The 16418-nt window shown below is 41.4% G+C and overlaps 1 long non-coding RNA gene across 3 annotated transcripts in view; it reads right to left on the reverse strand.

Moving 5' to 3' along the window:
- Positions 1–243: 243 nt before the first annotated feature.
- LOC138492395 (uncharacterized) overlaps positions 244–16418 on the reverse strand; it is a 331714-nt gene continuing 315539 nt past the window's right edge. For all 3 annotated transcript variants that reach the window (XR_011276196.1, XR_011276198.1, XR_011276197.1), the window contains one exon: positions 244–8299. This is a non-coding gene — a long non-coding RNA (uncharacterized lncRNA). The remainder of the gene's footprint in view (positions 8300–16418) is intronic.

Here is a 16418-nt window from a genome sequence, read left to right on the forward strand (position 1 = left end):
GTTAGGCAGTGGATTCAGTGTTTACGGGTCAGCGGCAACCCGCCGGAGGCACCGGCGAGTTACTGCCGACCTTGGAATGAGACCCATTGTCTTTACTGTCGTATAATAGGTGCGTGGGTATCCTAGTATTTTGATACATCAGAATAAATTCAAATACAAAAACCTAAAAATAGATATTGGCTGATCACATGGTGGAACATGCAGTAACCAATGACAATATCCCGGAAAAAACTTTGAAAACACTTTTAAGGAAAACATCTTTTTACTTGCATTAGATGTACAACAATTATATAGGTACAATCTTTAGGAAAATACAGAATTAACATTTTTATGTATTAATATAATATACATAATCAATATAAATGTGCCCATACTCTTCTTTTCCTTAGGCTGAAACCTTAACCTGCAAGTAATTGGATCAAAACATGGCATAAGAACAACAAAATGTGTTAAGCCAAAAACATGTACTGCAATCGATTAAAATACTTCAATGTTCATTTTTAAAATATTGAAAACATGAAAAGTTGTTTGAAAGATTAAAAATGACAACACTAATAATTAACTGCATTTGTTCCACACTTTTATTCATCTATTAACAAATATTTTTTCTAATATACTTTGCACAGCAGTAGGGTGACTTATTGATGTAAATTCCTATTTTGGATTATTTTTGGATGATTCCTCCTGGTTTTCTAGATCCCCTTCTTTATTGGAAACCATATTGTTTTTTGTCTGGACTATCAGACACATTTACCAGTATGAATCAAACCTCTAATCAGTTGGTTTCTTCAAGAGGATCAAGGATTTACTTTTTCATTTTTTTTCTATGTTATGGGAGACTCCCTGCTGAATGAAAAGGGATGTTTGCGCATATCTCTTTTAGTATGTACCATGTTGTTTCAAATCATTTAGCTGCAAGTTAGGATTGTGGCTGTATGGGCAAAGTTATGATTATCGCATTTTGAAAATTCTCTCTCCTTCACGTATAGCCTAATAATAGGGGTTTAATTTGAAACAAGATGCATTCTTTGACAATAATTATGCCTTTAATTGCATAAAATGAGTAACAATTATTTTTTTTGTACTTTAAGTTGCATTACTTTTCTTAATGTGTGATGATTTTTAGCTATCACTTACTGTTATGTACTGCTGTCATATTGTATGCCCATACATTATGTTAAGACTGACTGGTATTCCAGTTACCTCAATGTTCACCAGTATTCTAAATCATACTGTTTCTCAGTATGGATCCAATTTATTTTGCATTTTGGCTCATACAGGTGGTGATAGTCACCTGCATGAAAAACAAACGGATGCTTAATCCACTCGCTGCACAAGATGTTTCCACTGAAATATTTTCAAAGCTTGTTCGGTCACTCCTATTTCAAGTTAAAACATCGTAGTAAGGCTGTATTTAGCCAAGATTCTACACAATGAAGCAAACTATTAGAGATTAGAAATTCCTATACGAATACAAGAAACCTAAAAGCTCTACAAGCAACTGACATACACCTTTAGTGTACTGACACCACTTTCAGTCAGTGCATAGAAAGATTTCATAATATATTTCTGATTGAGAGATGGTTACTTATTTCTAATTCGAGTACCCGAAAGTTGGGTTCAATATCAAATTACTTATGGTCCTGAAGAAGACGTGTCTCATGAACCCGTACAGGCGCTGGTCTTGGTTGCGCCGTCAGGGTATATACGCTTTGTGGCTGCAATACATTCAGCTCCGCCCCGGCTGCTTTCTGAACCAGCTTATCAGTGGGACAGGACTGCTGCTCGGCGTGTCGCTACTCTAGCATTGGAAGCTGTGTACATGTGTTTCCTAGGGAACCCTTGCTTTGCTTCTTTTCTGCCCTCTCGTAACTTACCCTTCGTCTCCACAGGTTTTCCAAGATAGATACGCGATCAGAAAACTCCCGCGTGTCTCCTTGTTCAAGTTCCGCTCCAACATCCCGATGCTTGCCTGACATCACACTCTCGGACAACAAGTTACAAGGTATTCAGGTATGCGGTTCTCAGACACCTCCCTCCACTCTCGCCATTTCCACGGTAAGAATGGTCCTCAAGAACCGCTTCAAAACTCTACCTCCCCAACCCCCCGAGTCCCACTTTCTAACTCTACTTGTTCTTACAGCCTCCGTTCTACTCTCACAAGATCATTCACACGTCCACTTACCTCCGACTCCAGGATTAATTAGCAACATTACATCTGTGGACACTCTCCCGAGTCATTGAACAGGTTACTATAAGGCACACGCCTTTCATCCCTCTGATTTCCTATTTTAACCATCTTTTTATCTGTCACTTAGAACTTCTGACACAACAGCCACCTCCGGTCTCCTGATACGTGATACCCTCTAAAGACACAGCCCAATGTAGCCTGCAGAGACGATTAGAACTGCAAGAAACCATCAACAGAGACGCACGGATACATCGCTCCCAATTCCTGATACCAGTTTTCTTTGCCTTAGAGGGTTTCCCTGGGTCCTCTGCTCCTCTCAGTTTCCTGTTATACAGGCTGAGTAGACGGAGTTCCCAGGGGGATTTCTTAATCACAGCTACCTCATCTGATCCAGGTTAGTGGTCGTTACCTTGAACAAGCAATTCTCTGACCTACTGTTTACCCATATGATAACGTGGCACTAACAAAATGCTAAATCGTCTATCTCACATACCTAATTCTACTACTGTAACAAATGTAGGACTGCTTTTTTCTATAATTCAGTCACGTCTAGTCACATTTGTACTATATTGATTTACATTTCTTGGATTTTTTTTTTGTTTTTGTCTTGTATTCGACAATTGTTTTTTTGAAATGTGTGATTTTGTACTAGATGTTTGTTGTCAAGTGGATTTGTGTCCTACACTGTAGATGTTCCCTGTTTATTAGTTATTAACATATTTCTACATTTATGTTTTGCGTGTTGCGTGTCATTATTCTTCACAATTAAATGTATCATTAACCAATAATGTTTTCACATAATGGTTTACATTTGCCAATCGAAATAAGCTTTATAAATATTATAAACAAACTATTAGTAAAGGCAGTATTTATGGCCTTGGCACTTTCCGCACATTCACATTCTGTGGAATCAAAATGTTCTCACATTTACATGATTTGGATCAGTCATTTCTGCCAGCAAAAGCAATTATCTGAAAGGTAATGAGGATGCTCTTTTTTCTAGATTCCTATTACAATTAGGTAATTTAAAACAGTCATTTGTGCCTTAAAACGCATTTGCTTGGCAACAAATGGGTTCAATGTGATTATAATTCAGCTTCTGGTATAATAAAAGTTCATCAAATGTGCCTTTTGCCACTAGCTTTCTAAGCAATGCAGCATGCCAGCACAATGCACTGAATTAAAGTACATAACTTGTGTATTCTTTCTTTGCAATAGCAAAAGAATCTTGGCAACGTTTTAATAATTTAATTGGAAATATTTGTAGAAAATTGTCATTTATAATAGTGGTAATGTTGAAGATATATGAATGGGGGGCATGTCTGCCCAAGGAAAAGCCAAACCTTTGGCTTTGACAGTGCTTGTTCACTTTTTCATTTTTGTTAGTATATGTTACTTCACAGAACTATTTCAAACTCCCAGAAAGACAATTTGTCTCAGTTTGAAATCCCAAGAGTGAACAAAATGTTATGATCCGAGATTACATCCACCAGAGCGAAAAGAGGGTTGTGCAGGATGGGCAACCACAGCACAGAAAAAAGGGGAAAACCAGTCTTATTTTATATCAGAAGAGACGACCCTGAGAAACAAATGCTCTCTCCTAGCAATGACCGTGGAGGAGAAGGATATTACTCTACAGACCTGAGAAAGTAAAGAATAGAGCATCCCTGCCAAACAGACTAAAACAGACTAAAACCCCCTCTTAAGACCGGATATGCGACTTTTCCGCCCCCTGAAACTAGCAAAATTAAAAGCAAGGAAACAGAGTTGAATACTAACAGCATAAAAACATGCAGTTACAACCCCTAAAAAAATGTACTAATTGTATAGGTTGTCTCATTACAATAGAGCTAATCAAGATGATGATGGGAGGCTTTAAAACAGAAATTCTGGAGCTTAGAATAGAAATAAAAAACTTTTAGTCAGATGAAGCCAACAGGTACCGCAAGTAGACATGTACCAAAAATATTGGCGATGTGGAGTCCATGGAAATATCAAATTCAAGAAAGGTTATTTTAAACCATGATGGCAAATGTGCTCCATAGAAGAGAATCTCTGGAAATATTTGCGTTCCAAGGTCAGGGCAGCTATCCAAGGAAAAACATATACCGTTGTGAGCAAAGTAAGTGATAGGCACACAGCCTTCAACCCAACCCCTCCAAGAACTGTGATAAATAGTGGCTTAGGCGTAGTATTTGGTCATCAGGCCACCATTGCCAATGATTTGGAGGCAATCAAATATCCTAAGAGGCAGGACACATTAAGTAAGGGAATCTAGTACAAGTAATATGCTTAATGTCCGTAAGTGGTGCTACAGTGATAAATGATTCCCTCCAGAATAAATGTATCTACTGGTTTCTGCACGTAAAATGTTGCTGTTGAATTACCCACTAGGATATCGAAGCTATAGCCCGATTGAAAGATCCTTGTAACCCAAAGTATAATTATGTGTGTATTCTGTTGGCTAACGAACATCTCATTTAGGCTATTTTAGCCATAGAGTTCTGAACACTTCCACCTAACAGACCTTTCATACTACTTATGGCCGCTAAGATAGATCACAGCAGTGAGCGCCTGACCCGCTGAGCTATGTGTGATCTGCAGGTCACCGGTTCGAATCCTGGCATGGCCAACTAAGCCTTTTATCCTTCTGACGTCGATAAATGAGTGCCGATGTCGGTTGGGATGATGTATGTAAATATGTTCTATGTACATCGCTTAGGCATAAGTGCTATATAAATAAACAAATCATTTTCATTATCATTAAAGCAACTCCTCCAGGGCCGAGTAGTCCAGCAATAGTACCAGAAAGAAGAATGCAGTGCAACAATCTGTCTCATGTGTGACAGCACATTCAATAGAGTATCAACTGGAGAAAGTAACTGCTCAAATGCCTATGTGACTAAAACAGTTTTTGGTCACCGGCCTCGAGACTGACAAGGTGCATACCCCACTGGTACAAGGTGAACGTGCAAGTTGACCTAAAAAATACTTACATGGATTATCACTGGCCTGAGGAAAAGAATTTCCGATGAGGGTTGGTGCTCCTGTACTGAGGGTTATGCCAGCCATTACATCACAGCAACAAAAAGGACTGTGTGGGCACCCTAGCACAGGATTGTTGACTTGGATTAATGTTAAACTGAATATAAAGATCACCAAAGTAAAAATGTAATCTACCAACAAACACATAATTCTGGAATTTCACCATTGTACCGGCATGCCGTTACCGATTGTATACAATAAACCAAGTGGCAAGGAGGGTCTGACAGCTATGTCTAGGCTAGACGCTTTATTAAATCATTGAAATATGATATGATATGATTAGTTATTTATAATGAGCTTAATACCCAGAGGTTTCTAAGCGCGGACCCGGGGATCGAATCTGTGTTGCTCCCTGTTGTCTTGCTTCCACGGCGAGCACGTTGCCACTGAGCTATCCTCCCGAGACACATAATGAGCATTGTGAGGAGTATTAGAGTGGTGGTAGTATGAATCACTGGACATTGGTAGAGACATTATGCTGGAGCGAAGATCAAAGCGCAATGGTAATGCACTCAAAAGTTTACACCGGAATACCCTCCACGTGGTCCAACTTTGGTTCAAAGCTGGACTAAGAACACACAACAGTAGACTAAAAGAGCAACCTACCAGCAACCCCCGCACATACAAGAAGGGACTTGTTAGCAGTTACATGGAATAGAGTCTGATAAACCTGAGTGAATGGTCAAATGTAAAGGAATTGCATGTAGTACCAAAATCAAAATCAATCACAACCTAGTTACTGGAAAAATAGGGTGGAAAAGTCTGAATATGATACTCCTTAACTCAGGGAGAGATAATATAACATTCTCAAAAAGGAAGCAAGTTAGGTGGGCCACCTTACATAAAGAGCAGACACACCCTGCAATTTAGAGGATACTGCCAGAAACAGCGTTAGTAAGAGGAACCCTGGTGTTGACCAGGGGGAGGTCTGGAACTCGTCTGAAATATACGTTAACCCAATTGATAAAAGAATACCACCTGATTTGAGCTGGAATGCAGGGACACCAAAACTAACTTGCTAAAGCTGGTGAAAAATAAAGGTGGAAACAGAGAAGTGATTTCATTACTATCATTCACTCAGAGAATGTCAATGGGAGTCTCTGCTTGTCGATCTTTGTACTGAAACTCAGGCGATTGTTGGATCTTGAGTTACCAACCAAAGACCCCCGAAACAGTATCGCTTGACCACTTCAGCATGCTTCTTATAGAGTGGTCTAACAAAACAGATGAAAAAATCAATGTACTTTGTACCGAGAAGGGGCTGGAAATTAATTATTTTAAAAAGATATGATTTGAACACCACGAGGGCAGAATCGTAGAGAATTGAATAGGTCTACATGGGGCGCAAACAGAGGAAATTCCTTTAACTATTTTGATATCCGGCACCACTATGATAGTAGTTGGAAAGGACAAATTGCAAAGAGTAAACGCATTCTGGCCTTTTGCAGTTCAGTTGCTCTCAGGTTCGCAAGTTCTTTTGTCAACAAAGATATCAAACCTACACTAGAGATTTATAAAAAGCAAGCAGTACCTGTCTCATTATACAGAGCCACGTTGTGGGGCCTCGAAACTGTTTGAAATCTGGTAACAGTGAATTTGTTTCTCAAAAACCTTACATAGTGGATACTATTTTGGATCAACCCTTTGCCAACAAAGTACAGAGGTGACCACTCAGAAGTGCTGAAACATGAAAGCGGTCCCAATCTTACATTTGGTGCAACGTGTGAGGAAGAACACAATTTACTTGTTGTATAAACGTCTTACAAATGCACGATAAACAAATAAATACATTAATTGCTAGGTGGTCTATTTATATGCAGAAAACCTTCACCACTAGACACTTTCAACAGTAAAGGGGGCCCACACCTCTGTGTAACTGAAGAGCATTTAAAAAGGTGCCGACATAGCTTTCAGGCTAGCCATATTTTATGAGCAAAACAGTTGCAGTGTGTGAAAGTTACAAAAATGTTGAACTTGTACACGCGTTGATGTTATATACTATGCTGAAACTGGGGTTCCTTTCATTAGCTAAAACTGCAAAGAAATGGAACACAACACCTACTGATCAGTGCCCTAACTTTGCTTCATGTAAGGAACACATGCAAAATGTGTTATTCATTTGTCCGTTCCATAATGAGACCTGCCAGCCTACAATTAGACTGTGCCAAAAAAAACAATGGCATTAGAAACTTAAATAAAGCTACATTGTTATGGACGTACCAAGGTCACTTTTGCAATAGCCACATGTTTAGGGAAAGCATGGTCATGGTGAAGGACATTTCTTAAATGTATAAAATGCATTTCATAACTTTTATGTTATACATGGCATCATTTTTAACGTGATGAATTTTGTTCTTGTACGAATTATATCAAATTCTATTTGATTGTATTTACATACCTTCATTATAAAGATGGCTGCAGTAGGAATGTAATGTATGAATTTTATTTGTTTGTGCTTTTAGGTTGTAAATCATTTTTCCCCAGTTTAGTAAATATTTCTATTCATGAAATCTTTTTTACTAGTGATTGTTTAATGCTAAAGTCTGTGCTTTTTAATTTAACATATTGGATCAACAAATTATTTACAATGTAGTTTTTAAAGCAAAATCATGGTATGTGAGGTATGCTGAAATGAAGCTAACACATTGGTACCAAATACACAAAATGACTTAGAACACTGTAATACATTTGAACCTATGTCCCACTGGCACTACAGCCATGAACAGTGAACTCTAAATTACCAAGTGAGACCTCAGTTCTTTTGCAGGTCTTCATTTGTGAAGCTACAGCCTTCCCGTCTTACTTTCAAGCCTGATCTTTCCTTATTGCTGCCTGGACAAGGACTTCCATTTCTCAAGGGTTCACAGTCATCTGAAAATAGAGCTTTTTGCTCTGGCACCATGTGGTTGCCGTCTCCAAAACTAATAGAGGTTACTTGGCAGCTCCTAAGCTTCTTATGCTCCTTCACCTGGAGCACATTGCACGTTTTGAATCCCTGAGTCATGAATGGGGAGGTAGAAGATGATGGATTATCTTGATGTGCAGCTGTACTGGGTTCAATTACTGGAAGTTAAAAAAAAACACTGTTAGAAAATGTTATGCTTTAATCTATTTGTACCATACACATCTGAATAAATTATTTTAAACAATTGTAAAAGTGTACAATTAACTGTGACACGCAAGTATTATCATTTATCATCATAGTTCTTGAAAATGTAGTTCCTCACACTGTCCTTTCTAAAAATACAGATTTGTTCAATTAGAAATAATATTTCTAATATGTACAGTAAAGCCAAGCCATTGTGTATTGGCTTATTCTATTTTATAAAAGTTTTCATGTTTAAATGAAACAGTAAAAGCATCCAAAAAGGAGCCACACATAGAATACTCAATGGTTTACCTCAAATTAGTTTTTTAAAGTCACAGTCAATTGCACACTAAATTATTTGAAATATTGAACTGAGGTCCCTTTATGTAAATCATCATCTAAACAGCTTTCAATTGAACCATACAGATCCAGTTTTTCCAGCAACAACTTGGATACCCCAACAACCAATTAAGGTAATCCCTACATGTATTCAATATGGCAGAAAATACAGAATAATAGTTGCGGCATGTCTGCAGTTGTATTTGCCTTTTTCTGTGTTATCTACATGCTGACAATGGGCCTCATTATAAGTTTGCCGGTCCGGTGACTACGGTACATTCACCAGACCTTTAGACGAGGATTCCAGTCACCAACTAGTTATCCCGGTCTTCCACCTTGTGTGGTGGCTCCACTCTTTTAACCTCTTAAGGGGTGATGATCTGAACCCCCACCACCCCCTAAACCCAGTGGTCCCTTACAGGGTTGGCCAGGTCATCAACCTGACAAGAACCGACGACTATAGGGAAAACCAGTTACATCTCACCCACCTTTTAATCTCTGATGCCAATAAAAACACACAATATGATCGCCATGTTCTATGTCAACAAGTTGGAATTGGCTCACTCCTGTTCACTGAGCAGGAGCACAGATATTTTCCTCTGTTTATTAGGGGATCTCACAAGTGGGCACCTACAGGGTAGAAAACTTGAGAAGGTTCTTCCCCTCCTCAGAATACCCCCCCAGACCGCTTCAGATCTATTCATAGAGATATGCAGCCATTTTAGGAATCTGGCGATAGAGCTCTTTGCTTCAGAAACCAGTGCCCTCCTCCCAACCTACTACTTTAGGTCCAGGTTCCCGTCAGCCTGAAGGAGGATCCCCTTTCTTTCATTTGACCTGTTTTTATATGCCTTCCCCCATTCCCTTTATTCCACATATGGTAAGGAAGAGTCAGAGAGTGAGCATCAATTATCATGATTGCCCCTTTCTGGCAGAGGAAGTCCTGGTTCCCTCTCATTGGAATTACTCTTATGCCCCATTTCCCTTCCCTTACCTGTTGTCTCCCCCACCCCACGATGACCGGACCTACACACCAGTTCTCTGGTCAGGATTCAGCTACCTGCGTGGCTTCTGAAAGGAGTGATCTATAGGAGAAGGGGAGTGTTTGTCGCCTTCTATTCCGAAAATCTATACTAGCCACTAGTCGTTCTTCACTAGGTGGTGTGGAAGCTGTGCTTGCAGCCTATTGTTTGTGATCCCATGAAGATCTTGGATTTCCTACAGAAAGGGTTTGACGTTTTATTTATTTCTTTTATTTTGGTTTCAATTAAACCTTTACAAAAGTTTTTCATATTGACAATAGTTTACAATTCACTTTTCAAATGTTATCAACCTTAAGTTAATCTTTTACCATTCCAGTAAAACCATCAGTACCAACATTATTTTAGCAGATAATACATTTAACACCTTTCTACTATACAGTTACAATTCATTCCTTCAATTTCTAATCCATTAACATTAACACATTTTACATACTATTTTTAAGAACATCAGAACTGACAAAATTAAACTTGCGGAACTTCCATGCAACATATTCATCCATAGTAGATCTAAACATACAAAATCAGTATTTGGGACAAATTTACTGAAGCTTTGGATTCTCAATAATCTTGGTGCGGGTCAGCATAACAATAGATGATAGTGATTCCACATCTTTTCCTTTACAGAATCTGCAGACTCCCCTTCTAGACCACTTATGTTTAGAATTTCTTTAGTTGGTAGAACATTCAGTCTGAATTGCATAAAATCATTTCTCATGTGTCTATTGGGGAAGCGTTTTAAATATGGTACCATCGTTCCTGGCTCTTTGTAGTGCGAGACTACCTGACCATACAACCTAGTTTCCAAAGTTTTAGACATTGTACTTCCCCAGTCTCCCATTTGTAGAATTTGTTTGACCTTACAAGGCTGCAAAAGAAATAGATCCAGAGATACTCCCGCAGAATATAATATGTCTAAGGATTCCTGATTCAATTCATAAATGAATCCCTTTTTTAATTTCTCAGAGATGACTTCCAAGCTCATCCTAGAATAAAATGAGCTTTCCTTATTTATATAACATTTTCTAGTTAGTCTTTTCCATTCAACAATGTTAGGGAGAATTCTCTCTTTAGGCTGAATTTCCTAACCTAATTAGTCCCCCAGCAGCTTTGCTGGATTTCTGGAGTTTGTTTTTTTCTCCTGCCAAGAGTGAGACTCTTTTTCTCCCACTCTTGGACATGATTTATGGTGTTCCTTTGACTGCTAATGTGTTTTATGGGCTATGGGGTCCTTTACTCCATAGGGTCTCATGTGTTTTTTCTATGTGTGTTACACAGCACCCTCCGTGCAGTAACACAGGGGTGTCATAGTGACACCCCACCATAGACTCCATACCCTGGGACTGACTACTGTCTCCCAGGGCATGTAAAGTCACCATTGGCTTTACTAGTCCCAAATTATTAACAGAAACCAGTACAAACCATCATATTGTGGACGTACTGGTCGGGGCAATTCGATTGCCCCGGGGTCTGTTAGTCGAGGGGGCACGTCTCTGTCCCCCCTGATCGAGTTTTGGCTGGTGGCAGTGGATACTACTTTTTATATTCGAGCGCGAATATATTCCTGTGGGATTTTCCCATTGTTCGAGGCTACCAACTTTAATTATTTAATTCTCATAGCCTCGAACATACCGCCGGTTTATTTATTTAATATTAATTCGCCGGTTGGTATTTTTTGCCAGGACTCGATTCTAAAATGGCGTTTGTGTTCTCTTCTGTGACTCCAACCCAAGTCGAGCCCTTTGTTCCACTTTTTGGTGGGCTTCTCCACAGAAGCCTCCAAAATTGGTGCCACTCTGTCTGGGTACCACAGGGGGTGTGGGAGGGGGTTTAGGCACCCTGGACTGAGTTACCTGGGTAACTCAAGTCGCACTCTTGTGTGATTGGCCCAAGTGGTGAGCCGGCCGGCTCACCACTTAGCATGTTTGATTGACAGCTAGGCTGAGTGAATGGGGGTGTGCTGCATAAAAGCAGGGCTTTGGGGACTGGAACTTCAGAAGTCGCCACAGGACCTGAGAATCCGACGAGGGAGAAGCTGAGCCGACCTACCACGACGACACCACCGGTGGAGCCCTGCGGAACCGACTCAACACTTCCCGACGACAGAGAAGATCTCCCGGCTGGAGAGGCTTCTTCCCCTGACTGGTGGGCACAACCAGTTTACCTTCTTCTCTTCGCACCCCAGACCGGCTTGTGGTCGAATTGCCCGTGCCAAGCACCCCGGCAACCGGATAGCCACTTACCACTGGACCGCGAATAAAAGGACCGCTCCTTTTACCTGAGAACTCTGCGCTGGTTTCTTCCTTGGCAGTGCAACAGACTCCTGTCTTCCTCCCTGACGAGATCCTCTCTTCCCCCGGACGAAGCACCGACTTGCATCCGCTGCCAGGAACAACTGCCCCCGCTGGAGTATTCTCACCACTTTAAGGTACCGTGTCCGCCAAGCCTCCCTTTCTAAAGATTGCTACAAGGTAATAATAACCCCTTAACCTTCTGGACTGGGCTGGCCGCCTTGACCCTCTAACTGGTCCCTTTCTTTGGTCCAACTCCTTTTTGAACCCTTACAAGACTTTTGTGCACTGCCACCGTGTGACCTTGGACACATCTCGTTTTGATCCTCTTAAAGTGGATCCGGCCTACTGACTCTAAACTCACGGTGTTACTTTTCCTTCCTCTCTTGTTGTGTTTGTGAAAAAGTGTTGGGATCTGTTTCAATTTATTCTCTGCCTTTCTCTCCCTTTTAAAAACGAATTATTAGAGTGCCATCTACGTTAAGCGCTCACCGCTGTCTGAAAATAAGTGGGGCTTTACTTAAGACTTGTCTAATATTCTTCTAAGGGAGTGTATATCTTTTAGTGACTGTGTTTTGGAATTGCTTACTATTAGTGCCTGTGTGTTTTTCTAGATGTGGTTTTAAATACATAATTATATCTCTTTTACACCAATCCCTGGTCAGTGTTTACTTGTTCTACTGTGTTCTTTTGACCTATTGTGAATACTCTGTATACTGCCTAACTCTTCTTGAGGGAAGTCTGACTGCTCAGCCACAGCTACCAAGTGAATCTGTGTGGTACAGACTGCTACCAAGTGGGTTTACTGCCAAACACCTGTAGTCTTAAATCTTTTGCAGTGGTCCCAGAGGGAACTGCACAGGTTTCTGCCTAACACTGGTGGCAGCGGTGGGATTTGTATTGAGTATACACTTTAGAGTGCTTTTTGAACACTTTAGGACAACTAACCACAGAGCTTAGCACTAAAAGGCTGATTTTCTAACTATGTCTGCTATGGAGAGTTATACCCTAGAATCATTGTCTGCCAAAACTGCTGATTGCTTAAAAGTATTGTGTAGACATAAGAATCTCTCTGAGAAGGGCAAGAAAATGGAACTTATAGAAAGATTGTTAGAAAACCAAAGTCTGGGTGGTACAGAGGAATCTACCGCCCCAGAAAATGTAGAAAACAGTGATGGTATTGATCTGAATCAAAGTTTTGATAATGAGTCAGAAGAGGAAAGTGAACCTAATGAAGTTAGCCACTCTGAGCCTCTGTCTGCCTTACCTACTGTACCTATACCAGGTCCTACATGTAACCCTGCTTATTTTGAACTTGAAAAAATGAAGCTTGAATTAGAGTACAAACGTTTTATTGCTCAATCTGAAAGAAACCAAGAGCTAGAGTTCAGAAGAATGAATGCCCAGGCTGAGCAGAAGCAAGCTGAGTTAAGACTCAGGGAAATAGAGCTTAATCATGAACTAGAAATGAAAAAGTTGTCTGTGTAAAATGCTTCTCTCTCCTCTGGTTCCTCTAGGAGTTCCAGTCCCAAAAGACCCCGGATGCCTAAGGAATTAGTGGGTATGTATGAACCTAAGTTGGATGTGTTGGATTGGTTAAAAATGTTTGAGTATAATCATGGGCTCCAGGACATCACAGGGAATGAGTTACTTCCCTGGTTGTTCTCTAGGCTTCCCCCTGTTGCAACTGATGTGGTAATGGAGTTGGGGGAGGTGGATAAGAAGGATTATGAATGTGTGAAACTAGCTTTGATAGCTAGATTTGGGAAGACCCCTTCCCAGTAACTTAAGAGGTTTAGGACCCTCAAAAAGCATGATGGTACCCCTTGGGCTACCTGGGTGAGTGAAAGTTTGAAAAACCTAGAGGGATGGATTAAGGGTTACAGAGTTAACACTTATGAAGGAATGAAGAATCTTGTAATGTTGGAGTCAATTTATGATGCCTGCTCTCCTGAGCTCAGACAGCACTTGGCTGATTCAAAGGAATTAGATTCCAGGAAGCTAGCTAAGGCTGCTGACTTGTGGGTTGCCAACAGGGCCACTCACAAGGATTCTGGGGCTACTCAGAAAAAGGATGAGGGAAAACAGCCAAAAAAGGACTCCAAAGAGAATTCTAATAATTCCAATTCCAAAGAGGGCCCCAAACCAAACCAAAAGGGTAAGCCACAAGGGAAACCAAATCAGGCTAGTGTACCTCCTGGTGCCAAACCAGAAGGAGGTCAGAACAAGCCACCATTCCAGAAAGCATTTGGTAAATGCTTTGTTTTTGGCTCTACTGACCATGTGAAAGGAGATCCCAGATGTAAGGGTAAACCTTCAGGGGTCCAGCTTGTCTCCTTAGTCTTCGCTCCAGTGGAGGAAGTACAAATGGCAAGTGGAAACTTTCTTTTGCTGGCTGATGAACCCATTGGAGTCTCAGCCAGTGTTTCTTTAGTGTCTCTGGGTTTGTGGGAACAACAAAACTTAGATGTCTATAATTCTATCCCAGATAATACTAAAGGGTATTATAAGGACAGTGTCCAGGTGAATGGTCAGGAGACTCCTTCCATTAGGGATACTGGGGCCAGCATAACTGTGGTGGACAAATCATTTTTTCAGGCTGAGGATGTTGCTAAGGCACCCAAACGCCTCACCAAGTTAGCTGGAGGGCCTGTGCAGATGCTTCCCCAATTACCAGTTCTCATCCAGTGTAATGACATGACTGTGAAGATACCTGTCAGCATACAAAGTGAGGTGCCAGGAAGGGTTCTGCTGGGTAATGACTTGAAAACTCTTGGAGTAGTGTCACATACCCCCAGACCTCCTAGTAAAAGGTTACAGGAGCTCACCAGACCTGCAAGGGAGAGAACCATGAGAGGTACTCCCAAGGAGATGATGAAGAAAGAGATCCGTCCTGCTCCACTGGAGATGTCAGCTGCTGTCTCTAAGAAACTAGAAGAAAAAGGGAAACCTAAAACTTCTAAAAAGAACCTCACAGCCAGCACTCCAGTGCAGCCAACAAGGACTTCCCCTAGGTTGTCCAAAGTTACACCAGTAACTCCCCCTCCAGCTGAGGCTGAGAGGGAGGTACAACCCTGTGTGGTTGAACTAGACTCTGAAGAAGAGCTAGTGGAAGGCCAGGAACTCATTGGAGATCTGGATCCTGTTGACCATCCTGAGCTGCAGTCTTTACTGGCAGAAGGTGGACCCAACAGGGCAGACTTCAGTAAGGGACAGAGAGAATGTCCAACTCTGGAAGGTCTTCGCCACCAGGCAGATGCTCAGGCTGAAGGGCAAGAGCCTGGGAAATATAGGTTACGCTGGGAAGATGGCCTCTTCTACAGTGAACCAACAGAGTCTGCACCTGGGGACAACAAACGACTTGTAGTACCCCAAGAGAACAGACCACAGTTCTTGCAGTTAGCCCATGAGATTCCTTTAGCTGGTCACTTGAGTTTCAAGAAGACTAAGGAAAGGCTCTCACTCTACTTTTATTGGCCAAAGATGGGGGCTGAAGTAGATAAATACTGCAGAAGCTGCCACACCTGCCAGACTTCTGGTAATGTTGGCTCCAAGAATGTGGCACCTTTAATGCCTCTCCCTGTAGTTGGAGTCCCATTTGAGAGAGTAGGGATTGACATTGTTGGACCCCTTGATCCTCCAACTTCCTCAGGCAACAGGTTTATACTTGTTGTAGTGACCATGCTACTAAATACCCTGAGGCAATTCCTATGAGGACTGTTACAGCTCCGGCTGTGGCTAAGGCCCTCCTTGGTATTTTTACCAGGGTTGGGTTTCCTAAGGAAGTAATCTCTGACAGGGGGTCGAATTTTATGTCCCACTACATGAAAGCCATGTGGAAAACCTGCGGAGTTACTTACAAGTTCTCAACCGCATACCACCCTCAGACAAATGGACTGGTTGAAAGGTTCAACAGAACCATGAAGAGCATGATAGGTGCTTTAGAGGACCCCCTTAAAAGAAAGTGGGACCTTCTACTGCCATGCCTTCTCTTTGCTTATAGAGAAGTCCCTCAGGAGGGAGTAGGTTATTCTCCCTTCGAACTTCTTTATGGTCATCCGGTCAGAGGTCCATTGGCCCTGATCAAGGAGGGGTTGGAGAGTGCTCCTTCCCCCAAGCCAGTCAGAGTGGCTGACTATGTGATAGGTCTCCGAAGGAGAATGTCACAAATGATGGCGGAAGCAAGTGATAACTTGAAAGCTGGACAAGGATTGGTCAAGCACTGGCATGACCAAAAGGCTAACATGGTCGAGTTTACTCACGGCCAGCTAGTTCTCGTTATGATTCCAACAAGGCAGAGGGCCTTGCAAGACAAATGGATGGGACCCTTCATAGTTGTGGTTAAACTTGGAGAGGTCAACTATCTGGTGGACTTGGGCAATCGCAAGGAGGCTCCAACAGTCTTCCACACCAACAGACTAAAA

Source organism: Ambystoma mexicanum, chromosome 10, assembly GCF_040938575.1.
Source record: "Ambystoma mexicanum isolate Mex_15411 chromosome 10, UKY_AmexF1_1, whole genome shotgun sequence".
Taxonomy (NCBI): Eukaryota; Metazoa; Chordata; class Amphibia; order Caudata; family Ambystomatidae; genus Ambystoma; species Ambystoma mexicanum.